The following is a 26437-nucleotide window of genomic DNA, read 5'->3' as shown; positions in this document are numbered from 1 at the left end:
TGCATTAATTTTTCAACCGTGGCCAGTGAGGCTGGAGGGACGGAGGAGGGGCCCACCGCAGAGCTCGCTCAGAGGGACCATGCTGTCCCTAATGCTGCTTTGTCTGCCCACACTTATGTTGTGGTTCGTTGGTGCTCCTTCTAAAATAACTTCCTTTCTGTGGGACTCAATAATGATGGAACTGGTTCGCCTTCTCAGTCCCAGCCTCCCGCTGATGACATATTTGTTTCCCCTCCGTCTCTTCTGCCCCCGCTCAGAAATAGCCTCCTGGTGCGTGTGTGACTTGTGCCTCTTTGTCTGGGTGTTTTTGCCTTCTCATGGTGCGCCTATGTGCAGCTGATAACAGACAGACTTCACTCTGTGCCTTTCGATCCCAGCTGTGGTTGTTGACTCAGTGGTTATGGTACCGAGCCGGCTGAGATGGTGGACTGAGCAGAGAGGAAGCACACGGACTCCGTTTGTGCCGACTACTCGGTGGAGTAGAAATGTCTATTATTACGTCTGTTTTCTTCGCAGTTCTTCTCCGTGTTCGGTCTCAAAATACTCACGTCCTATAATTAGCACGACGTTCCTGGCGATCCCGGTCAGCGGCTTGAAAAGACGCGGCTCAGTGATTTCTATGTCCGTCAGAGCCACGTCAGCGAACACTTCCATGAGTCACGAAGAGGCGCTCACAGCCACCGCTCGACGTCACTGCTGATATTTGTTGCAGATATGAGTCATACTTCCTTGCTTTGCAGGGCTCCAGACTAACTTTTTTTACTAGGAGCACAGTGGCCCCTAACTTAAAATTTGAGGGGCGCAAGCAGAAAATTTAGGGGCGCACACAGGGTTTTTCTTGGGTCAAAATGGGTCTTCGGTGCTCCCCAAAAAAAATGTTTGCGCGCTGCGCGCGCACCGTCTATTCGTACAGGTCGAGCTATTGAATGAGTGATCAGCAGCTGGCCGCTCTGTCCATTCACGCACCTCACTGTTGTGTATTGATCAGACAAGAAGACACGCTTATCAACTCCAGTGTTTCCCCTACCATTATAACAGGGTGAAATCTCCACCCGCCACTCTGTAATTTTCGTCTACCCCCCCCCCCCCCCGTCAACAATCCTCGGCTCGCGTGACAGAGCGATGCGCGCACCGACATCGAAGTTCTGCCGTGATGCGCGCACACGGGTGAGCACACTCTCACCACCCCCACCCATTGATTGAATGCATTCATAGAAAGCAGTTTCTTTTAGGAAACGGAATCAAAATAAATATTACTATGCAGCACGTTCTCTTTTCAATACCATCTAGGGTTTGATGATGTTATGATTAGAGATGCACCGATCAGGTTTTGGTGCGATCACCGATCACTGAAATCAGTATCTGCCGATCACCGATAATACCGATCACCGAGTCGATTGAAGCATTCTATTTATTGTGTAGCATTATTGCCTAGGACTATGAGGAAATACATATATAAAGCAACTCAAACATTAAAGAAATTACAGATTTCTTTAAACATTTAGGACTTTTACTTTGAAAAATGTCCTAATTGATACATTAAAATTGTTTGATTGCTATTGTAGGGGATTTCAGATATGTATGGAACACATCTTCATTATTCATTTCCTGGAACTCTTGGGGAAATCTATATACAGGACTTTTCTTAACATACAAAAGTCTGACTAATTTTTATAAACTCTTCCTTGGTCCAGTAAAAATGTTTTAATGTTAGCATAATTTAAGCTAAATCTCAGAAATGATCTATAAAGATACATCAGTTAATTGTTTACTTTTATATGTTCGTGTATGATTTGTCGACATCTTATTTTGATAAACGGATGTTGTTTCACGTGGTTCTTTCCGCTAACTTTGCAAAACCGGATGTTGTCACTTAGATCCTTCCGCTAACTTTATCAAAATCCTCGCGCGCTCCCGATCGAATGCGTTTACCGTGAGCGACAGTGTATAGGGGCAGACATGTGAGAGTCGGCTGAGTTGACCCAGAGATTCAACTCGGGGGACGGGGACGCCGCTCGGTGGTGAGGATCCCCTCTGACCTCTCACTCTGCGGCCAACGCTGGTCGCATGGTCTCCGCTGCGGTGCGCCTCTTTTCACACATTAGCCCCCCCCCACACACACACACAGGCCAGCCTTCTTCTTCGGTTTTCGTCTCCTTTCTTCTTCTTCTGGAGTTAATGTCGGTTAGCAAACCAGTCATTCAGGCATTACCGCTAACTATAGTGGGCTGAAGTGTAGAACAAGTTTGTCAGCAACAAACATATTTCATAAAAAAAAAAAGAAATCTTCTAATTTACTGGTCGCGCATGCGCGAGTTGATGAAAAATTTACTCGCACTGTGTCTAATTTTAGGCGCAAAATGCGACCATTTGGTCGCAGTCTGGAGCCCTGCTTTGATTTAATACTTCCTGAGCAATTTGTGTGTGACATTTCATTAAGCATCCCTAATGGCTGTGTTACACGGGAACATTTAAAGCGGCCGCTCACTGATGTCATGCTTTCAAACGCTTTTGTGTTGATGCAGTATGTAAAGTGCATCGCGGTGGGAGAGAATCGCCTGGAGGCTGTGCAGAGTTAAGTCATGGTCACTGGAGTTACAGCACACCCACAGAACAGGAAGCTCCTCAGTCCTAAATAGTCACGATGGGTCACATGTCGAGGACAGCTCTTCCCAAAGGGATTAATAACTCCAACTCATCGTCACACGTTGTCACATTGTGATCCCAAAGATCACTACAGGACAACTGTTGTTGAAATCGGTCTCAAAAGCTTTCTGTCCACCTATATTAGCAAATATTCCATTTTCTTTCTAAAACGTTGGCATCTGCACTGTAATGACAATAGAAACTTAATGGAGGAGTACCGTAAGAGGTTTAGTGTTAGACTTTCACAAAGTTCGAAGGCCTGCCAGAGAGATCAGTGTCAATTAAATGCATCTATATTTTGTGATTGGCTGTGCTTGACACAAAATATGCTTCACAGAGACAACCAAATGCAACCTTAAGACAACCATGAACGTCTGATGAAAGCCCTGCCACTTGGCTCTCCCTGTCACAAGACAAAAGGTCTTCTCAGAAAGCACAAACACAAGACATTCAGAGAAAACACAAGACTTTTCTAAAGAAATTGATATGTCAACAAAGTACTGATACAGTGGGCTGATGTTACTCAGTTAACTCTGTGATGCGTTGTGTGGGCTTTAGCCTCTTAAACCTGGGCATTCAGCCTCAGCGTGACAGCATACCCAGCATTATAAAAGGAAGGGCTGGGCCAGAGATGAACTGTGTGATGTACAGCCTTTGTCAGGTCAGGTGAGAGTCCTTTCTTTGCCTGCTTCTGTTTTGTCCCATCCAACAGGTGTGTTTTCTCTCTGGTCTGATTCCTCTCCGCCACCCGTCAGCTTAGCTAGCCACGACAGGCCTTCTTCCACTTCAAAACCATGATTGCATTCTCGAGCTATGCCACCCCCTCCTTCAGAACAAGAGCCCTCCGCATCTCTCTCCCTTTCAAGTAGAGGCTGCCGGCCGCGTTTCCCCTTTGAAGATGAAATCTTGGAAAACACAGAGACATCTCCGGGATTATCTTAAATGTCTTCAGGATGTCAACAGCCTCGACTTGTTGCTGTTGAGGTCGTCGAGCAGCGCTGGCTGTTTAAGGGGTCGGCTGTGATGACAGCCAAGGAAAATGCCTCATCGCAGAGGTAATCACAGGGTCAACGACACCGACTCCATTCAGGGCCAAACTCCCACTGTTCAAACTGGATGATAACAGACACAATGAAATGATGTATTTCCCCATGTGGCAAGGCTGTGTTTACAATTGAAGGTAATAGCAGGCGCAGTGGAGCGCTCAATACCAGATGGTGCTGGTAGGTGAGGTTCATTTATGTCATGGCATTTTCCAAAATGTTATGAGAATCCCAACAGTGCGACATCTTCACTAAGCGTACACAATGAGACGAGGAGCATCGTTCAGCAGTCACACGAGGGAGAGACAAATTAGAGTCACATAAGTGGGCGCTCCTTGAAAAGGATCTTGACTTTGTAATCATATCAGATCTTATCGGGAGGAGATTTTAGGAAGGGTAAGTGCTTGGAAACTAAATCAGAGAGAAGCTGCCGAGGGAACACGTTGTTATCATAATTACCTGCTGAGCGATGACTGCAGAACCGGTGTTGATGTTGACGCCGAGCCCGCCCTCTTCTCTCTCCAACAAGGCTGTCTTGTGTGGGATGCTGCCTGCGTCGACATCATCTCTTTGTGCTCTGTTCCATCTGTGTTTTCTTTCTTTTCTCTTCTTTTTCTCCTCTTTTTTTCCCAACAAGGAACACACACCGCAGGCCAACAAACTCAAATATTGTTTTGGTGAGATCTGGCAGAGAGATTGGGGGCGGACTTGCGTCATAAAGTACGTGCGGGCGCTGGCAGACTCGGGGGTATCTCCCGGGAGCTGAGGCGCTCCGGAGACCCCATCTTCTTGGTTTCAAACGACAACCTGCTCCTGCCGGCGCTCGGGTGCCCGCCTACACGTTTTCTTTTTTATTACAAATGATCTGTTTGAATGAAACTCGCCCTCTGTCTCCTCGGTGTTGGCATTTAAACAGGAGGAAATAACAGATGATGATATCAGAGCGGCAATGAAGGAGAAGGAGAGACCACTTAAGGAGAAGAAACGCTTGACCTGTTTGTTTTGGGAAAATGGTATTCCTCCGCTGATTTCCTCCTGATAAGTATCTGACAGCTCATAGTGAAGTGTTTTATCTAGGCTGGAGGGGAATGGCTTCTTTCACTCACAGCACCAATCGATTCATGAGACTCTGCTGCTTTAAATTGCTTTCTCTAGTCTTTAGAGCCCTTGTATTTGCATAGAGGTAATCAATTACATATATTAGCTTACCACCTTTAGCTTAACCTGGACTTTCTCCTTCCTTCCATGTCTCTTGTTCGCTTCTCCTTACCTTTCAAGACGCTGCTGCAAATTCCCGCACTTTCCCCTTTTCCACCTAACATCAATGACTGCTGTTTGCCGTGTGGGGGGCATTGATTTTTTACTGCTCTGCCTCTCTCTCTGGTTTAACAGTTGATGAGTTGTGTTGAGACGCCCAGGGACAGCCCTGCCTGTTTTAAGGAGATGAGGTTGGCTTTTATAGCTCCTCTGCTTCCTCAGCCTTGGATGTTAAGGTGGGCGTGTGTGCGCCTGTGTGTGTGTGTGTGTGTGTATATTTGAGTATGTGCTCGTGTGAGTGAGTGTCTGCATGAGTCGAGCAGCCGCTTGAGACTAGGATTCCCCCCCGGAAGCTAAAGTAAACGTTGTGGTGTTAAGGGCTTTCAACAGGAAAACTTGGGCTTTGTCATATCCAACATTTGAATCACTTTAAAAGGCGTTGTGCATACAATTGGTTTATCTCAGTCAATGAACAGCCACATCATCAGATATGATTACCATATAAGAGAGTACCCAGCATGATTATGAAATGGAAGACAAGTGACTTGCGTGTAGAGTTGAAACAGACTTATAGATCCAAAGGTGACAAGAGTTTTTAGTCTCCCCCGCCTCCCGGCACACATACACACAAACACTCAGAAGTCATGGATACAGACACAAACCTCATTTAACACGATTAGTTTATTTGAGGATTTTACCGCAGCCTCTTACATTTGGGATTAAAGAGTTCACACTTCTGAAAGTAAAAGAAAAGAAAAAAAGCTGGAGTCTGCAGAAGCTCGTACAAAGCACTCAGCTTTCCCCTGCAATATTCGCCACATTATTAAGGACCACATTGCTTTGTGCTGTGTTTCTCTCAACACCAGCTGTAGTGTGCTGCTCAATTGGTAGCAATTTTCTTGCAGTACCGTGTCTCTCATGTAGTATTACAAGTGAAACTCGATTGCAGATCTCCGCTCGATGTTCTCGTGCGTTTAGTTTCTCATAAACGTTTGCATTCTTTAGTGATTGCTCCCCGGTTGTTTCCGATGTGCCATCTTCGTATTTAGCTCTCTTTCGCACTCGTTGGCTCTGAAGCCTGATGTCATTTCAGAGTATAAGAAAAAACACTTGCCCTGCTTGGCTGCTTAACTAGAATCCAGTTCTCTGGCGTGGTAAAAATATATTGTTTTTACGGACCTTTAGGCAGCTAAACATCGCCCTCTTGTATGCTCATGATGATGTCGCCGACAAAACATATGTACTGGAACAAATAAAGCCAAATAAAAACCTTGTTTTTAATATATTTATTGAATTTTCAGCACGTGATGTGGGCCAACTTAACAATGTGATATTATAATATTTCTCTTAAACCCATAACCTTTACACACCTGCTGCACAGACATTTTAAAAGGGTCCATCGATGCATGTTATAGCTGTGTAATATCAGCCTAATAGGCTTACCTGTCTGCACTGTACGGGACGTAGACCCTGTAAATCACATTTGTCTGCGACGCCTACTCGCCTCCCTGCGTATTTATGGGTTTCTCCTCCGCCTTGCCCTCATCTTTTTGGCTTCAGTCCAAAATCAACCCCCTCTTCCCACAGTATGCTCTTCAGTATGCTCCCCTCTCCTCGTGGATTAAATGAACGAGCAGGTGTTAAGATGTATGGGGGGCCCCCTTCATTCCATACACCCGTCCTGTTTAAACCATCAATGTATTGTTCGAATAATCAATGGGATATATGTCAGATTTAGTCTTGTTGAGATAATATGCTACACTATGTTGAGATCTGCATAGTGGGGCATATTATTACCTCTATTTTAAACAAGCATGGCATTTTCAAAAAGAATGTAGACCTAAAACAATCCACTCGTACAGTTGGTGTAGTTCCCTCCAAAAAGTCCCATATCAAATCTCGTTGGCGTTCCCATGTTGGTATGTAAATGGCTGTGTCGCACTGGCCAACATTTCCTCGACTCTTATAAGAAGAGCCGAGATACAATACACTGTACCTCTTGGAAAATGGCCACGAGGGCAGCCTGAAGCAGAGGAAGCTTGTTTACACCAGTGGTGGAGATTGTAAGTGTTGAAACAAATGAAGAGAACAGAGAGCGGTGTGTCTTGGTAGGGTAGATAAGATGCTGGAGATGAAGACTGAAATTAATAAACCTGTTGGTCTGTGTTTCTGTCGTCAGATGCATTTTCATCTCAAGTTATTCTGTCAGGAGTAATGTAAAGAAAAGAGTGTTTCATCTGCATTCAAATGATTGAATGGCAGGATGGATATTTGATAATAACAGTGTGTAGTTAAAAAAAATGTATATCAATTTTAATTTTCTCTTAGAATAGTGCAAATGCAACTGGTTTTCTTGGGAGTGTGTCAGTGCGCCTGTTAATTTAAGAGTGTTGTATTCTGGGTTGTCTGTTGCCTTAACGTTGCTTGGTTAGCAACTTTGTAGTAGTCAGTATACAGTGCCACATAGGTGGAGGTAGAAAATGAATACATAAGGAAGGTACTTGCACTATTATTACATTAATAAAAGGGACAGAATAAGAGATGCTGAACCGAAAAGAAGAGTTTAATATATGCTTTTGTTCTTTTGGCTAATTGGGATCAGGGCAACAAGATGTAACGATACCATTGGCACACCATCACTCTGTCAGTTGTTGTGGCGAACACATTTGTGCCACCTGGCAAATTCTTACATTCACGCCTTTAGCTCTGTTGTTCATCGCCACCAACTCCTGGAGGAAATACTCGACTCCTGATGCTGCGAAATACGTTCCTCCACAATTTAAATGAATTTTCATACACGTGTGACTATATATTTCAAGTACATCAAATGTTTCATTCCTAATATAGGAGCCTGTGTGATGCTGTACTTAGGCACAGCAGGGGCTTTAAGCTTAATGTTGCCATCAGCACGCTGACACATACTAACACGGTGATATTGACCTGGTTTACCATCCCAGTTAAGCCTGTTGGCACGCTAAACTAAGAATCATTTGCTCATTACATCCAAACACAATGTGCAACTGGGAGTGATGGCACTGCTGGTAATGTTATGGTCATTCACCAAAGGTTTGGACGGATTACTTTTTGGACCTGATGAGAGCACTTATGTTGCTAGCATGGCTGAAAAGTCCTGCAAAGCGAGGATCGAGGGCTCAGTTTTCATCGTGCTGGTCGGCTAATCCCAAAACCTGAGCGTGTGTGTTCTGGGCCTTTGCTGGATTTGTATCAGCCTGTACAGGGTGCAGCGGAGCAGTGAGGAGAGACTAAGAGAGGTGTATTAAGGCTGTGAATCTCGCCGCTGTGTGTGTAATGGACTCGGGATGAAGGCGGACCAAGCGCCAGGCTGCTGATAACCTTTAGGAAGGACATTGTTCCTGTGCAGTGGGGGGGGGGGTCGCATGGGGGGATATACAGGACTGCCGCAGTATACAGGCACGGCGCTGTGATAGGTGGTGCAGTTGCTCTTTGGTTCATTGGCTCTCCGGCAGGGTTAGGAGGCAGAGTAAATGGGGCAGTACAGCAAACTCCCGCATGGCGTCCTGCATACATTCTTCAACATCAGGATGTATTTCTCTGTGATACATTTGTCCTCTGTCTGAACCAGGTTCTCCCTGGCATTCCATTAAAAGAAATTTAACAGCCGCTTCTTCTGTCTTCCTTCCCCTTCAGATCACCGCTTAAGGAGGGGTCAGCAAAAGACCGTGCGTGAGGAATACATGAAGGGCGGTGTGGGGGAGGGGGCGGCCAGGCCACCACAGCGGCAGTACCACCAAGGTCAAAGTTCACACAGGTAAACTGATTTTTCTTTTAACCCAGAGCTCGGTGAACGTGCACGCTCTTTGGTTTAGTCCTGGCTTTTTTTCCCCGACGCGGAGCAGACTTGGCACAGAGAGGCGAACTGAGGGAGAAATGTGGCTGGTTTTGATTGGACCCTCCTGGGCTGGCGGCTGGGAGAAACTGGGAACTGAGCAGTCTGCAGCTGCTGTTTATGAGGAGCTGTGCAGGATCTTGTTTGGCTCCGTCTAAAAAACCCAGCTAGTCCTTGCCGAGAAGCCTGTGGCCAGTGTCAATACTTGGAGAATAGAATAAAACCATAGCGTTATGATTCAAGAACTATTTAGTTCAACGAAAATGAATTGCTTGTTCTTTTGCATTGAGCAAATGCAGGACTGGGTAAGAGGGGAAAAAGATTCATGTGTTTCAGATTTGTTTGAAAAAAGTTAATTTGAGAGTGAAGTATTTCTAGAGTATGTAACCACTTGACTAAATACTTACACTTTTCTAACCCCAATCTAAAGCCAACATCCACTATATGCTGCTTTCTTTTAGGGTTTCAGTTGGTTCGTTGTTAAGTTTGAAGGAGCATATTATAGTGACTTGATATGTAATTGAATATCAACACTGCACTATACCAATGAAACGTGATACTTTGAAGACCTTATGGTTCAAATGTATACGTCTCGTGCATGTCGCTTGAAATTTATCTAATAGCGCTGAATCAAAAATGTTTGTCATTTCAAAGTTCTAGCTCCAGTTTGGCCCTCTTTTGCCTTTTTCCGCCTTGCTTTGCTACCGGGGATTAGAGGGTGGTTTGTAGGGTGGGTGGGGGCAGATCTAGGAAGCAAATAAATGAATGAAGTGCTGGTTAATCTTCCTGACTGCGGTGTGTGTGAACACTGAGCAATGGCACCGCTCGGGGAACATCTGCCACAAACACACACACACACAAACACAAACGCCCACGTATACATGACAGACAGAAAGACTCAGATATGATACACACATGCGCGACTAGCAGGGATCAGCCAAAGCAATAAGCATCACGGACGTCAGAGCACAGAAAGCGACAAGTCTAACACACACACACACACACACACTCCCGAGTACACGCGCGCCGACCAACGGCAGAGTGACAAGTAATGCTCAGTGAAAATAAATGTGAGATGCTGCCAGCTGACAGAACAGAGCTGCACAATGGGAAAGCACACAACTGCACACACATGAAAGGATGGGAAGACAAGTTTTGCTGCGTTTCTCTGCTGCTGTCATACTGCAGTCAGCTTGCCGGGTATCCATGAACTCGTTTCATCCCTCCTTCTCTTGCATTAACACACACACAGAGCACCAACAGTTGATCAAACAACTGTGCAATTGAGGCTGAATTTGGCCAGACAGCCCGCCAGGATGAGTAATATAGTGCTCCTCTGGCTTAATTTGTTTAGAAAGCCTATCATCGCTGCAAACATGTTACAGGCTGTTGCAGTTTACAGAGAAGTATTTTCCCCGGCAGCTTTAATTGGATGCATTTTTAATGTTTTTGCACCACATAGTGTGACCACTGTTGACACTGAACACTGTGGCTGTTGTGGGGCGATGGAGTTGAAATGTAGGAGAGAGGAAACATGTATGCATGTGTGTGTGTGTGTGTGTGTGTGCGTGTGTGTGTGTGTGTCTGTATGTGTAATGGTTGGGTGGATTCCTTTAGTGTGTCGTGTCCCCACTGAAGGTAAAATGTATAGTTTTGCATGAAAGGGATACGCCTTCGTTATTGAGCCTGCACATATAGTCGTAGCTATGCTGGTGCACCTCCTGAACGACTATATGTCGTGCACCTCCCTAAAAATATACGCTTTGGGATGCCTGGAATATGGAGATTACAAGAGCTGCGATTGGTCAGCTTGGGCTGCCCGGGGTTTTTTCTCCTGCAAGTTTTCAATTCTGGTAGAAATTGCCATTAATGAAATCTGAAGAAAAGCTCAGTAAGCTGGCGAACCAAACTGCCTCTGCAAGCCCTCTCTCCTCAAAGAGCTCAGCGCTCTCTACCACAGCGAACAAATGAGGCACAGATTTGGCGATTGCACAGAAAAGTCCTCTAATCAGTAATGAGAGCGCTTCAACTGTCGCTCCATATAACAAAGTAAATGAATGAATGGAAACACACATACTGAGTGGAATATAATTACAGTGTGATAGGACCTGATCATGTCTAATACATCTGTCTGGTGGTGTGGCGACGCTATCGGGATAAAGTCCGCCACCAAACTGCACATCCAAAACGAGGATGTAGGTACGCATGCAGCAGGCAGTTTTTAAAACCACCAAATGCTCCCCAGAGAAGGTATCTTGTTGCCTGATATCAGACGGAATTGTGAACTTGGTGGAGGAGGCGGACGAAAGGTCTGGACCCATGCAAGATAACTTGTAAATCAGCAGCCTTAGTCGTAGCGTGAGCGGGGAACACAATGTCGTAAACACTGCCTCGACACAATCTGATGCTGAGCAGCACTGAGGTTAAAACAACATTATTTCAAACCCACTCTTACATTTCACAGATAATTTGATACAGGCGCCGTATGGATGCATATCGTCGCGTATGTGAAGAGCTTTTTGCAAATTAGCTAAGTCCAAGTGTTGGGCTTTTTCAGTGTGTTGTCTGCGCCTCGTGCCTCATGGCATTCCTAGATAAAGCGAAGGATGTCGGAGCCCTTAGGGATTAACTCACTCTAAAGGAATTAGCATTCCAGCCTTCATTTTCAGTCCTGACTGTTTTTCCCTCCATTTTGTGTCCTTCACCCTCTACATTTTTTGTTTTTTTGAAAAATGTTTTCCCCCTGCAGCTTTCAGTTTTCCTGAGGTAAATGTGTTTGTGTGATGGGAAGTGTAACTCACCCAACATACTGTATAATATCTACACGAAGAGGAAAAGACTGAGAGACAATACGCGCCTAATCAAGAGACAATGAGTCTTGAAGTGCTGCAGCTCTGGTGACTGATGCTATTCAAAACACAGCAACGTGTATTTTTATCCTTATCAGTGTTTTTAATTGTGGTTCCAATCGTAAACATTTTTCACATTCACAACCTGGCCTTTTTTGGATTGTGTGCTGCACGAGTCATCTCACAAACAAGCAGACGTATAGAGTGATAAAGGAGTGGGAGGATGAGAGGGAACATTGTCTTCTCTTTTCCAGCTCAGGGACAGGGCAGAACAGGTTGTGTGAGGATACTTGCTTTCCTTAACAACGTCTAACACCGCCTCAGGGCCACCTTTGCTTCTCCAACGCAGCCTAGAGTTGTGCGATCGAGAGGAGTCGGAGTATTCGCAACACATTCCTCAGCGTCAGATGGCATTCCTGGTACTCCATAATTACCAGAGTGTAACACTTCGACTCAGACATACTTCAAAGTAATTAATGCAGTTACTTAGGCTCATGTCTGAAATGATATATTTAGATGACTTACTTTTGTTGTTGACACAGTTATGACTCCTTAAACCTAATAAGTATTATACCTACTTGGCTCGAACAAAATATATCAGGACGTATCAGGGTGTTACCTCGGCTTTGTGTTCTTGCCTTTTCACTTTGTGTCAAGGTAGTTTCCCGGTTTCAAGCAACTTTAAGGGTTTTTATTTATTTACTTGAGAGATTGACTGATTGCAATCTTCTTTGCCAATTTCAATTACCGATGTTCTAAAAGTATCACCTGCCAATTCAGATTTTGTTGATTTTCTTTATCAGAACTATAAATGGCCGCAAGACGCCAGACTAACTCTTTCTTTGACCACTGTCTCAGGACAGATGAGCCGGTCACTGTGAATACTCTGAGCAGCGTGCACTGGAACCTATTACAAGACGATAACATCTGAATACGTTAGTTGTTCCACATATTTTAAGGTGGCTCTTCCACAGTTCGTGACAAACTGTGAGCTTCATTGTCAGCTTCAACAGGATCAGTCGGATGTGCATGCAGGTTGTAAACAAACCCAGAGGCTAACCTAACTGGTTTGGAACAAGGGTGAAAAAGGTTACGTTTCTACCTTAACAGTTTGGAATTCTGGTTCAGCTTTGACTTTGACTTCACCCTTTCCTGTGCAAAGAGAGATTTCACTTGCTGGTTTGACATAGTTTTGGTCAGTGGTTCTCAACTGGTCTGGCTGTGGGATCCACCATCACTCCTGAATGACAAGCGAGGAACATTTTTAACTTCTCAAATTGATTTAATGAACAGATGGTGCAGAATATCATGACAAAAACTAGTTTGAAATATTCCCTTTCCCTCTCAATCAAAAACCCCAAAAGTGCATCTTAAGGACACACGGTAATACAACATACACAACAATTCCGTAACGGCAGCGTTTTTTATAACATACTCAGTGCTTTCATGCACAAACAAAGTTTTAAAAAGACTCAAATTATGTAGCTGCGAATACTCACTCACTATTGAATCTGTCAGTGCGTTTACATGATGGTATAATTCGAATCTTGCTTTAGTCGGACTATGCTATCTTTTGGGGGATCAGCTGTTATCTCAATATACATGGCAGTGAGTAATTCGAATCATTGGCCGAAAGCATGTCATATCCGATACGATAGGCGGCGCTGTTTTCATTACAACTCGTGGTGATACAGCCATTTCCGCTTGACCTCTTCACCACCACCAACAACAACATTTCGAGAAAGATGGCGAACAGAGAGCGAGGCGAAGCTACATCCCTCTACTATTCTTCCATGGTGTTAATAGGAGTACAGCGAATGCAAATGGCGCTATTGGCTTAGTTGATAACGGAGAGAAGACGCCGTCGAAGGTACACGGAGAATTTAATTTATCGTCTCTTTCGACTTCCGGGTCACGACATGGGAGGGAGGGAGGGAGGAGGGCGGAGGGATCTCGAGCATGCGCAAAGACGCAAAGTCCAGTTCCGAATCGAATTCAGAGTTACATGCCGCGAGAGTCGAATTATCAACTGGATCGGACCGAGCTATCCAGGGGTGTTAATCGGACCGAAGTCGGACCGCACATAGTCCGACTAAGGTGTTTACATGAAACGGATAATTCGATTTCAGTCCGACTAAGCCAATAATTCGATTGCATGTAAACGCACTGAGTGATAACAAACGCTGAACAATGGAACGAAAGCAGTGTCTTGAGGAGCACAACAACAAAAAAGATTAAAATATACAAAACTAACCTTTCTTCTGATGACCTTATCAGTATGTAAATACTGAAAAACATTGTGCTTTAAAGAAAAGGAAGTAGCATTCACTTTTATAATGGGATCCTGACAAGAGTCTCAAAGTGTAGAGTTATGGTGCGTTGCACATTTTTGTGCGAGTAGATGACACACAAAGTAAATGCACAGATGCGTTTGGGTTTTTGCTTCGCTTTTGGTGTGAACGCAGCATTAAGGAGTGTAAATAGACGGCATTCCGCTGCGTAAAAAAAATCCCCTTCAAAATATAACCACAGGATTTTTTAAAAGAACCCGCGACCCACTGAAAACAGGTACAAGTTGAGAATCACTGGTTTTGGTGATTTCGTCATGGACCCACGACTGAGGGTAGTACAATGTTATCATAGCTCATAGTTATCATTCCAATAGAAATGTTTGGCCAAACTACAACATCTCTTTTTGCAATACACCAGAATACTGTCTCCAAATGTTGATGGAATCTGAAATGACATCACTCCTGCAGGCCGCCATCTTTTAGTGCCGGTTGGTCCATGATGTTATCCATCAGTGGGTTTCTCTTTCCGCCGTTGTCAATTACCCAGAGGAAAACAACATTAGAGGCCTGAATGGGACATGGAGCCGTGGCAGGCCCGACATGGCTGTGTTATATGATTACACAACCTGTTGGCCGTCCGCATGTCAAGTGTCTCCTGGCCCTGATGAATGGCTGTAATATGCCACGCATGACAACACAACACGCCGCGCCACACGCTCATTAATGGCTACTCATAATGCCCGGGACGTTCCTCCAATGCCGCCGCGGCATTCGCAGAGAGGGGGAGAGAGAAAGAGAGAGAGAGCAAGGTGGCAGTTGTAGAGTGAGAGTGAGAAATGGCGTTCATAAATACTTCAACCTTGTTTCCCTGTCACCATTCAAGGCAGTAAACAAAAGAAACATGGTGTCCTCATTTGAATAATTTCACAAATGGTGTGGCAAGACGCCAGCATCACACTCGCGCAACTCTTGGTGACTGAATGAAGGATAACAGAGACGGGGTGGGAGCACGAAGCAAAGGGAGATGTAAGAATTATTTGTGTTTTTAAAGTGCAACACATATGTTTCCCAATTAGATACATACTCGTCCATCTGTGGCCTATTTGCATAGATTATCAGAAATGTGTGCAATGCGGCATGCACGGCGGTGTGGGGACGTTACAATAGGGATGCTTGGAGAAAGGAGATTGAATCGGTCATCTGTCGGATGCCATCTGACGCTTAGCTGATTGCTCTTTCTTTCAGTGAATTACAGACACGCTAGCCGAGATCCTCCAAACTACTCGACACTCGGCTGTAACAAACAGATTTGATTCTCACGGTAACACCGCCCTTTCCAGATTAAACGGGTGAAAATGGTTTTGAATGAGCTATTTTCTGAGGCGTCTATGGGGGAGATGTACAAGCGTCTTTGTGGCAACAAAGTAAAGTAGTTTTCATAAAGTGTACCAGCCGTAGAGAGGTTATCTAGAAACCGACACAACCCTGAGCCACATTAGTGGGTGGTATTTATGGCTCTGTCAGACTTTGAGTGTGTAATGCCTACTGGGAAGCATCAGCCACATTGAAGGAGCCTCATTGATGAGCACATTCTTTCTCTCGATTTGACACATCTGCTCAAAATATACCAAGCCGCAGCTTTGTCTTGTCATATATTTTGTCTTTTCTCACATTAAAGACAGTATTGTGATAGAAACAGACACAGATGTTGAGAGATTTTCAATTTCACCTCTCTCAGATGCGCCAGCATTTTTCAGGCAGGATGCTGCGAAGGAAAGTGCTGCACCTGCAGTGTGTGTGTGTGTGTGTGTACACCACAGAGGAAGAGACAGTCGCTCTGTATATCCCTCTATCTGTTTGCCCGTGTTAGTGTATGTATTCTTTCTCACAGCTTGAGTTCCTCAGTTTGAAATGCAACACCTGCAGATGTGTCTTGTAAACTGTAGCCTCTAGCTTCTCTCCCATTCAGAGGGGACCCTCGAAACAAAGCAATTAAAGTCGCTCGCTACATGGGGCAGCGAGCGACTGCGTGTGCCTGCTTGTCAATGAGTGTGTGAGTGATTTTACATGGTTCAAACTATGTTTTTAACAAACTGGGTGCCAGTCCACAGTTCCTGGAAGATTTTAATGTTCTGGAAAAATGGGAAAAGTTTCAGTCCAAAATGATGTTTGTTGAGCAATTAACAATTAAAAGGTAAAGTATGTAAAGAATAACGTAAAACCACAGCATTAGCGCTCTCCGTCAGTATCTCAGACTAATTGTCATCATTGTAATTAGACCTGCTTGGTTTTTAGAAAATACTTGTTTGGCCTTTGCTTTTTGCCATTATAGTGTTTGATGAAAATTCCTTTTTTTTTTAATAGAAGGATATGTGGACTTTTAATTTCAGCCAATTCCACTTCGAGGGGAATTGCATTGACCAAATATTGTGACCAGAGAGATTAAAATGTCAGACATATTTTCCTGGAGAAGAAACGGTAATTACCGGACAAAGGAAACCCTCGTTTTCACACCAGCGTTTTTAAACGGAACAGCAAAGAGATGTAGATTGCTCCATGAAAGAGTTCAGCTATGCACCAATCACAGCATTAGCTGCTCTGTCACATTCACAGGCTGTTTAAATATCGAGGTCAGAGGTCACTGACAACCTGTTAACACTGAGAAGATTCATGCAATATGCAAACACACACAGCCACAGCTACGTTTTAGTATCAGCGTGTTATAGCAGTGGTTTCTTGTTGCTGCTGATCTTTGGGTCCTTCCAGCTACAGATACCAGAGCCGTAGTTATTCTCCGCTCCGCTCCCTGACCCTCCTAATTGAGAACGGCTGTAGGCTGAGAAAGAGAGAGCAAAACACAGAGGAACAGATTCTAGTGTGCAAAAAAAAAAAAAAAACCCTGAGTAAATGAAAGGGGCAAAGAGCTGGACCTGTGCAGGCCAAAACTGATCAAGTGGAGGATGGCTGTGTGCGCAACAGTTGGCCTCATGAAAGCTGAACCTCCTCCTATAAGGCCACAAGACAAGCAGAGCCACGCACAATGTCCGACATGCAGGTGCAGCTTTTCAAGATAGTATATGATAGCTGGAGGAAAGCGAACAACTAATCATCGGGAAACCGTGTTCGTGGTGGGGAGAAAATCAAACCGTGTTCGGGGTGGGGAGAGGAGTGGTAAGCTCAGTGACAGCTGCATGCAGTGTCGGAGTGGGTGACGGTCTGTCCGTCTGTCAGAGCAGATATTTCTGTCTGTTTAGTGCTGCCTTACTGGCTGCCGGAGACACTCCTCATGTCATCGCTGGGTGCCTGCTGTCACTGGCTAAAAAGGAGAGAGGGAGTGGAGTGTGTGTTTGCATGGGGGTGAGGGAGAGAGAGCGCGAGAGAGAGAGAGAGTGACAGAGAGAAACTCGAGCAGCTGTCTTGAAAGCTTCTCTACTCAGTACATCTTGAAACTGCTTTCCCCTGGTGTCTCCTGGGTAAGACAGTATTGTAGCCAGTTGTTTGGTACACCTATTAGTCCACCTTTCTGCTGTTAAAGGAACACATTTTGGGGAATTTGGGGTCCCAAAGTCCAGCCGGAACATAAAGAAGGAGTATTTTATTCCCTTTACCAAACAGGCATTGAACACAGAATGACTGCTTCACTTTTTTAGTGTGCTCTCTGTCATTATATTGGTTGCTGCTACCTGACCATTTGCACTGTATATTTGTATGTTATCAATTGTTACCTTCGCATTGAAAATGCAGAAGGTTATGTTTTGATCGCGTGTATTTATTTATTTGTATGCGTGTTATTCGCGTAACAAAAAAAGTTGTAAACCGAATCGCATGAAATTTGGTGGGATGATTGGATATTATCCGGGGACCATTTGATTAGATTTTGGGATTGATCGGGTCAAAGGTCAAGGTCAAGGTCATGAAAAAGGTCAACATCTTCTTGAATCGCATGAAATTTGGTGGGATGATTGGTTATTATCCGGGGACCATTTGATTAGACTTTGGGATCGATCGGGTCAAAGGTCAAGGTCAAGGTCATGAAAAGGTCAACATCTTATTTTTACCATAGCACGGTCAATTTGTATCCAATTGGCATGCAACTAATGCCAAAATGTTCATAATTCAATGCCTAATCGTGTGATATGCGAAGGTATGCGCTCTACCGAGTGCCCATTCTAGTTTTTTTGTGTTATGGTTATTGTACGTAGCTTTGCTGCCCTTTCGGAGAAGCAAAATACAAATTTCCCCTCAATGGAAAATAAAGTTGTTCTAAATCAGGGTGATCTAGTTTCCTGCTATGTTTGTCAACTCAAAAGCCACGTTTGATCACGAGAGATTTTGCAAGATTTTCGTCTTTGAGAGAATGAGGGAATCTGTTGTGTGGTGTGTGTGGTTTGATGTTTGGATTGAACCTGCATGCTCAAAAGTGACACGTTGGACCTGGCCAGTGGCAAAAAGCTGTGACTTCTGATTGGTGGTTCAAGACGCAACGATCGACGTGTTTCTCTCCCGGCGCCTGAAGCCTTAACTTATAACCGTATATATCTAGAATCAGTGTGTACATTATGGCATTGAACTAGCTCATATTATTTAAATATAAGGTACGTGTAACATGAGGCTAATGATTGCTGTGGTAGAGGCCTGATGTGGCATGAATGGAATTTGCGCAAAGTCAGTAACAGCATGGATAAACGGTCCTAAACTCAGCACTAAAATGCTTTTGTTGTTTAAGACTTGTATGTCCTTGGCCCTGTTGCAATCTGTTGGAAAGCTCCTTGCAGTGCAGATGGTAAGTACAATGTTTGGCACTAGATACTAATTAGTTTACGGTTTTGAATTACAAGAAAGAAGCCTGAGCATACACGCAGTGTTGACTGATAGTCGGCGAATATTATTTTATAAAACTTGCAGCAGCTTTTATTGAAAAGACGTCGTGCTGGGTGGCTGTCAGTTTTATGTAGGAGGTACAATTTACACGAAATATTGAATAAAAATAGCATACTGTTTTCTTTCTGGGCCAAAGGAATGTGAGCGTGGGTGGCACAGTTAGACAGTGTCGAGCTAAAACTCACTGTGTGCCGTGTTTGCGCTCCCGAAATAGCTCCAAAAAAAACGACCCAGGCTAGTCTCTTCAAAATGACAAATACCACTGAAAACTGTTTACTGAATTGTCTGACCTCTTATTTTTGATACTGCTAGTTGTAACGGCTGCTATCATGTAACATACTGAAGAAAAAAGGATTAACATGAAGCACATGGAGGATTTTAGAGCCTGCATTTTCATTCCTCAAACAATGGGCCAATCTGTTGAAAACATAATGTATTCCTTTAAATCATGGGGTTCTGTTTCTTACTAATACGGTGTATTTTCCCTTAAGTGCGGACCATTGACTGTTTGATTGCAATCATCCGTTGTTGAAGTGTCGTCTGATCACACATGTTTTTCACTAGCTCAGATGGTGTGGAGTGAGGTAATGGAATTTACTTTTCCTATATTTAAGCGCATTAGTAAGGTACTGGGCTGCACAGTGGCTTCGTGGTTATCATCGAGGTTTGGGGCTTGCATCCGAAACTGTGGCGTTTTCTCGCTCTCCTGGGGTCCGTGTGTGTTTTCTGCGGGTACTCTGCTTTCCAAGAAGCTGAGTTGAACTGGGAAATTGCTTAAAGGTGTGAATGTGTGCAACCCTGAAGGAGATAAACTGGCGTCTACGATAGAGAGAGGCGCCACAGTTTAGACATCACATTTGATTGAAAGATCCTCGTATATTTCAACTTTACTTTAACTTTCTTAAACTGTTTCATGGGATCTCTCAATAAGATACTTGTGTGAATTAATGGATCGAGGAAGCAGGGTCACTTCGTTCCCCAAATGTAATTCCCAGGCTGGAAAACCCCTGCTGTTAGCAGTGGTATGAGCTTTCCATGTGACGTTGCCTATAATGTTGTGGCAGTCGTGACAACATTAGTCCGGCTTTAGATTCTGTCCTGTCAATGTAGCTTCCTCTGCCTCCTCTGGTGCCCTGACAGCCCTGTAACCACACACCAGTGTTTATGTTCTTTAGGTTAACACGGTTATCTCTGTACGTAACCCAAGCCCTAACCTACATGGGCACTTGGCAAACGTGTGTGTGGTTGCGTGTGTGTGTGATCTTGCAGCTGCAGGACCGGTCTCTTTTCCCTGCGTTTCTCTCCAGAAAGAGCTGCAGGGACTTGCCAGTATTTTCATTCCCTCCGGAGGCATTTCCGCACACTAACAAAGCCCGGCCTGCGTGATGAAACGGAGAGGAAGCAGCTTTTGTGAAGCCGAGCAGTCGACTTTCTTGTGTGATTGTATGTGTGTGTGTGTGTGTGTGTGTGTGAACTACTAACCCTGGCTAACAGTTAGTTCCATGCAAATTTACTTTTGAGCTTGCAATTCAGGTTGCTCCAGGCTCTTGTTTGTCGAGCGCCTACTGTAGCACGAGAACAAGCCAACTCTGTCTACAATTCAGAAGATAAAGTTGTCTCTTGTTTGCCTCTAATTAACTGGCATAATACCTAGTTTGTTGGATTGGTTAGTGTTTTTACAGGGCTTGTTAACCACTGGCCTTTCACAGTCTTCACTTCATCTGCAGCCATTGCCAAAAGGAAGTGTGTGCTGCAGCCAGGTCACAACTCTCCAGGGTGTCTGGCTCATGGAAAGCACTGAATCAAACCAATAAGAGAAGAACACCTTTCTTTCCTCTTTTATATTTCAGTAGAACAACACAAAACACTCATGTCAGCAATACAGAATCAGCAATATAAGTCATTAATATATATATATTTTATATATATATGTATCTCTCTCCCTCTATTTATACATATATATATATATATATATTATTATTAATTATAATAATGATATAATTATATATATTATTATTATTAATTATATACATATTATTATTACAATAATTATATAATTGTATATATATATATAGATCTATATATAGTATATCTATAAATATAGATAGATATAAATGTATGTATATATATATATATAGATAGATAGATAGATTGATGGATAGATATATAACATTGTTTTGGGTTCAGTGTCTAGAGGATAAATTTTTCTCTTTGCTGCTTACATTTTGTAAAGTTGGTGGTTTCCAGACATAACTCAGAGGTTTTGAACAGAGCTGAGATCGAAGCTCACGCGAAACATTTCTGCTGGCTCACTTGAGGTCATGACAGCTACCGAAAATCCCAAATGTTTTTTGTTGTTGTTGTTATATTGGAGCAAAAGCAAAGTGTCTGGCGGCAGGGTTTGGCAACCGCAGTGTCGCTGAAGCTGAGCTTTCCCCTGGGGGTTGTCGACAGAGTCGGCGTCCTGTGGGTTGTTAGCCAGGGCCCTGTGACACACGCTCATGCCCATAAACAGGGATTTGGCCCTCTGGAGAAAATAACCTTGATAATTACTGGGTGCATATGGACCTGCCCACAGCGGGAGGGGGAGGGGAGTGGGAGGAGACAGGGGTTGACTGAGAAGGAGAAAGAGAGGGAGAGAGCCACATCCGCTGGTGCATTCCTCCATGCTGTGTCACGCTCAGACTCAGTGCAGAGTTTCCTCTTAGTTTGCATGGAGATTTCCAAGAGGTGGAAGGTGACGGGCTCCTGACGCAACGGACGCAACGGACACTGACATTTAAAGTTTTACAAAACAACATGCCTCACATTCATGGACTCCCCATGCTTTAAAAGTAAACATAAGGGAACTGCTCGACTGGCCCAAACTGAAGACATATGGAGGTGGGACATGTGGAGGAGAAGACCGACACAGCCCGGTGACCTCACTGTTGATGCGCTCATAGTTTTAGACCCGCCTCTCCCGCTCTTTTTCTGCCTGTGTCACGTGGTCTCCCTGGTCTGGCTAAATTGGCATCATTCCAGCAGCCAGAGCTGAATGTCTGTGGTTGGCTCGCCGCCCGTCTGCTTGCCTGTGATTCAGCTGGTTAAAGAGGCCTTGTTGAACCGCTGCACTGTGCCCGGCTACTACGGGATCATTCATGCCTGTAACGACAGCGCTTGCTAACACATACCAATTCACTACTGGAAATGGGCATTTTGCTTGGAAAGCACATTTTAGGCCCGAGCAACCTCGTAACCTGCTTTTTTTTGTGTGTGGAAGTTTTTTATTCCATTTCAGAGAACGAGAAGCTCCCCTGCAACAGAGCGAACGTCTTTAAACAAACACAGCGCTCACAAATATGTTCTCCGTCTCTGTTGCATGTACGCCGCCTGCATGGAGCGTGAAGTGAGACACACTGAATCGTTCCCCGAGGAATCATACAACAACAGCACAAAACAACAAAACAGATCCTTTGTGCCGTTTCAAACGCTGGAAATTTCAAACAGAGGATTTGAAAATACGGGTTGTCACTCTTGAGAGAGTTTTTTTTCCCCCCCGGCTTGTCAGTCGCTCTGTGTGCCTTTGGCTAATGGCAGCTCATCCTGTCACAGATGACCTGCGATTTACTGAAACGCTCTCCGTCCCCTTCTCAGTCCCAGTGTGACACACAGAGGGAGGACATGCATGAGAGCCATGACTTCATTCTGCGCTCTCCCTCCTTTCTCCAACTCTTTTTTTTGTTGCCTCCTCCCCCTCCGCTCATCCTCCCTTCTCTCTCTTGTACGTTTTGTCTCGCTCCCCTTCCCCTCACTCTGTGTCTGCAGTCCTAACATCTTCCCGCTATGATTAGCTATAGTGTTTTCCCCCCAGCCGGTGTAATGTCTAGAGCCTCCTGTGTCCTTGGAAAGCAGCCTAATAAGCTCAGACACACACTGCCGTCTCTGCGCTCCACAGGCCTATCCTCCAGTGTCACCCAGCACACGCTGAGGTAAACAAAGAGTGCCACACACACGCAAACACACACCATCCTGGTGTGCTAATAGACCAGCATACCAGCCCGCTGAGGAGAGCGTTGACGCTAGCTCGCTAACGTTGACCTTCCGTGTGCCAATCACAACAAATATGCTCCTTGATTTGAATATAGGGAGGAGAACAGTGTAAATTGAAAGCAGAAATCCCCCTGGTGTGAGACGAGATGAGACTCCAAATAAATTATTCAGATGGCAGCCTCTTTCCTGCATGATTCTCGCCTTCTGCTACATTTAATGGCATCTGTGATAATGCCCATTGGAGATTAATCCAGATGTAAAACGATGTGTGTGTGTGTGTGTGTGTGTGTTTCTGTTCGTGTGTGTGGCCTGCTCACCCCTCTTCTAATGCATCCCGTATTCGTGCCGTATGATGGGGAAACAAAGCCTCAACAGGGGAATGTATGTCTCTTCCGGAGAGGGCTGTAAATAAACAACTAGTGAATCAATGCCTCCATTTGTTTTTCTCTGATAATTCTGCCTGTCGTGCGGCAGTGTGACAGGGTTTTGTTAGCCGGCGTGACTCTCAGCAGCCATATTTCCCCTCAGTGAGAGTGGAGAAAACACGCCGCACTGGCCTCATGTTTCATTACCAGGGACTAGTAAATTGTGCTTTTTTAAAACTTCAACCACTCTAGCTCATTTAGCTGATGTAGTGTTTGTTTGAGTGGGAAATGATACCGGCATTAGATATTGTCCTGCAGAGCTACTCTGTCAACTAAAGACACACAGGCATATAAATTACCAGGTGCAAGCGAAAAGCAAAACCCCCCCGCAGGTCCTGTGGTGAATGTGATTCTGTCTATGTGAAGATCATTAATACGCTGCTAAAGGTTGACCTTCCTGAAGACAAATGCTTCCAAATGGTTGAATATGAAGTTTAGTGTCTTTGTAAATACATTGTTTAGAGTATTTTACTCAAACATGTTTGCATTATGATAAGAGGGTGATGCTTGGAAGCCGTTGTTCTTACTAGTCAGGATACATTCTTAAAAGCTGTTAAAGGCTCAGTTCATCCAAACGACGAGACAATATATTGTGTTGCCTCCAGCCCTGCAGATATTGTTTTTGACTTATTTGGCGGCATTTCACCAGATCTGCCTCTTCGCGGAAACAGTTTTTAGCAGAAGGGACATTTCCAACATTTAACCAACCATAACCGCTTACTTCATAAACTGGTTTCTGTTACTTTGTGGAGTACATTGAACAATATTTTCTTCACTTCCATTATATTGGGATGGAGGCAGACATCTCCGAGTCTCTCTCCATGGCTAGGGACCACTACAGATAAATGAGAGATTGTGTTCTTCTTGGGGATTGGCAGGCCCTTTTAACCGGAGGAGTAGATTGTTATTGTCCCTAATTGCGGTTCTGTGGTCCTCAGTAACAATAATGAGCAGTACACAGGTCCCAGAAAATATGAGGGGAGTTACTTGTATTCGCTGTGGTTCGATGACTAATAGGAACACTGAATAATGGTGTAAGCAGAGTGATCCCAGTTCTTTAGAAATAAAGGTAACCTCCCAGTGAGGAAACCTTGATTAGGTGCAATCATTCAGCGAATGCTTCTGTTGGTAATGCTAACATGACTACACACAAGAGCCTCTAATGAGCACTGGTTTACTCTGGTTTCTTTGTGCTCAAGTACCCTTCTCTGCTTCCCATATCCATGTGTGAAATTACAATATCAGATCATATTTAGGTAATTAAACTCATATGACTAATTTAATTTGACTCAAATATGGGTGGAAATGAATAAATCATGGAGGCGTATTTAGCTTGCTAGCGCTGGTGTTAACAGTAATTAAATGAGGGGCGATCTGTAGCCTGTGAAGATAGCTCGAGTCCGCCTCCTGTGCGAAGGCACATGTGGATGGAAAAAATGTAAGCCAGACGGTTTTGGGAAGCACTCTAGCAGAATATTAATGACACAATGTTGGAGTTTCAAACACAGGAAAAAGTGCGTTACGGATGCAGTCCTGTAAAGTAATCGAATACATTAATAGTCAGAGAGCGGTCTTCCCATTAGGAGATCTTCACATCTTCTCATCGTAGCACATCGAGAGCCAGACGCAGAGAAGAAATATTCCTCCATGATTGCAGCCTGGAGAGTTCAAAGACAGCTGCTTCTGCAACGAGATGGGCGTACAACACTCACAGGCAAGATGAGAAATCAACTTGTTTTTGTCATTTAAGTATTTCATGTTTCATATTTGGCGGGGATTAGAGATGCACATTTTCTCCGGCTCTGTCAGTTCATTTTATGGTCTTCCAATCTGTCAGTCTCACGGCAGGGTGCTTTATTACATCTCGATAAATGGTGCCACCTAAGTCTTGTTTTCCGATCACTAAAAAGCAGATTGTGTCTTGTCACGCTCCCTGATGTGCGTTGCATACTGTTTTGGTTCATTTTGGACTCCCTCTGTGATTAATGAGGATTAAGAAACAGATTTTGCCTCTTAGGAAAAACAGGAACGTCCTTATCCACTAGTAAGGATCCCGATTTATCACCTATGTCTTCTTCCGAACCGTTAAGCATATCAGCTGTTGCGGTGATCCGGATATGCTTCAGTGTGGTTTTGCAAACAAAATAGGGCGGCTGCATTTGGGGTTTAGTCTTTTGTTGTGTTGTATACACTCAACACTCAGGCGTTTTGTCCTAAAACAGAATGCACTGGAGATCTAACTCTGCAGTCGGCTTTCAATATAACTTGAGGAGCAAAAGAACATTTCAGCACCAAAACCTGAAACTCAAATCATCTGTGGAGAAAAGCGCCACATCCTCCTCTTATTTTCCTGCCTTTCTGAAATTGATACTACACTTTGTCTTATTCTCAACACTTCCAGGGAACAATACTGGACCACATACACGTAAGAACACACTGAACGGATTGGCGTGAGAGGCTGTCCGCCATTGTTGTGAATGAAAGCATGTGTTCACGCATTGATTTACATGATAGGCATTGACTTTTTTGTGGGTGCTGCCATTTCCTCTTTCCATGGTAGATTTCTGGTGTTTGTCAGGTAACAGGCCGGTGGGTCACAAGATCCCGAATATCTTGTAATGCCAAGTCATTCTACGCTTCACTCGATCGCTGTTCTTCTTGTGAAGCGGTCGGTTTAGAAAACACCCTGCTGAAGGATGTTTACACCACCACATGTATGCCACAATGGTGATACCGTTCTGGCTCGGCTACAAGCGGTCCCTGGAGAGTGCAACCTGAACAGCAGTGTTAGCAATGTTGAACCAATGACGAGTTACCACGTACAGCTATTGATCTGCTTCTATCAGTATCAATCTTTAAGAGGAGGACACCTGCTAATCCCTATTCTCCAGCCATTTGCTTTTTTCTGCATATGCTGCAGGACTCCATTTGACACAAAAACATGCATGAATACAGTTGGAATTATCTTTTAAACAGCACAGATATTATTAATTCTTAAACATTGCCCAAGAAGACACTCCATCAATCGCCGTCACAGTGTCAGAAAACCTCTGTCTGATGGATGGATGATGTCAATGGGGTGAGTGAAGATTTGCGGAAACATCAGACTAAATGTCGCCCATTATGGCCCCAACACACGTGAGCA

General features: G+C 44.3%; 1 protein-coding gene across 4 annotated transcripts in view; it reads left to right on the top strand.

The window, feature by feature from the left end:
• The window catches only part of zmiz1a (zinc finger, MIZ-type containing 1a), a 104779-nt gene that overhangs the window by 18543 nt on the left and 59799 nt on the right, over positions 1-26437 (top strand). For 3 of the 4 annotated variants that reach the window (XM_056435318.1, XM_056435319.1, XM_056435316.1), the window contains exon 2: positions 8616-8736. The exons of the other annotated variant lie outside the window; for it this stretch is intronic. The gene's annotated coding sequence lies outside the window, so the exon portion shown is untranslated. The remainder of the gene's footprint in view (positions 1-8615; positions 8737-26437) is intronic. 4 annotated transcript variants of the gene reach the window in all.

This window comes from Pseudoliparis swirei, chromosome 17 (genome assembly GCF_029220125.1).
Source record: "Pseudoliparis swirei isolate HS2019 ecotype Mariana Trench chromosome 17, NWPU_hadal_v1, whole genome shotgun sequence".
Taxonomy (NCBI): domain Eukaryota; kingdom Metazoa; phylum Chordata; class Actinopteri; order Perciformes; family Liparidae; genus Pseudoliparis; species Pseudoliparis swirei.
The sequence above is the reverse complement of the archived record's forward strand: the minus strand, read 5'-3'. Positions and strand labels throughout refer to the sequence as shown.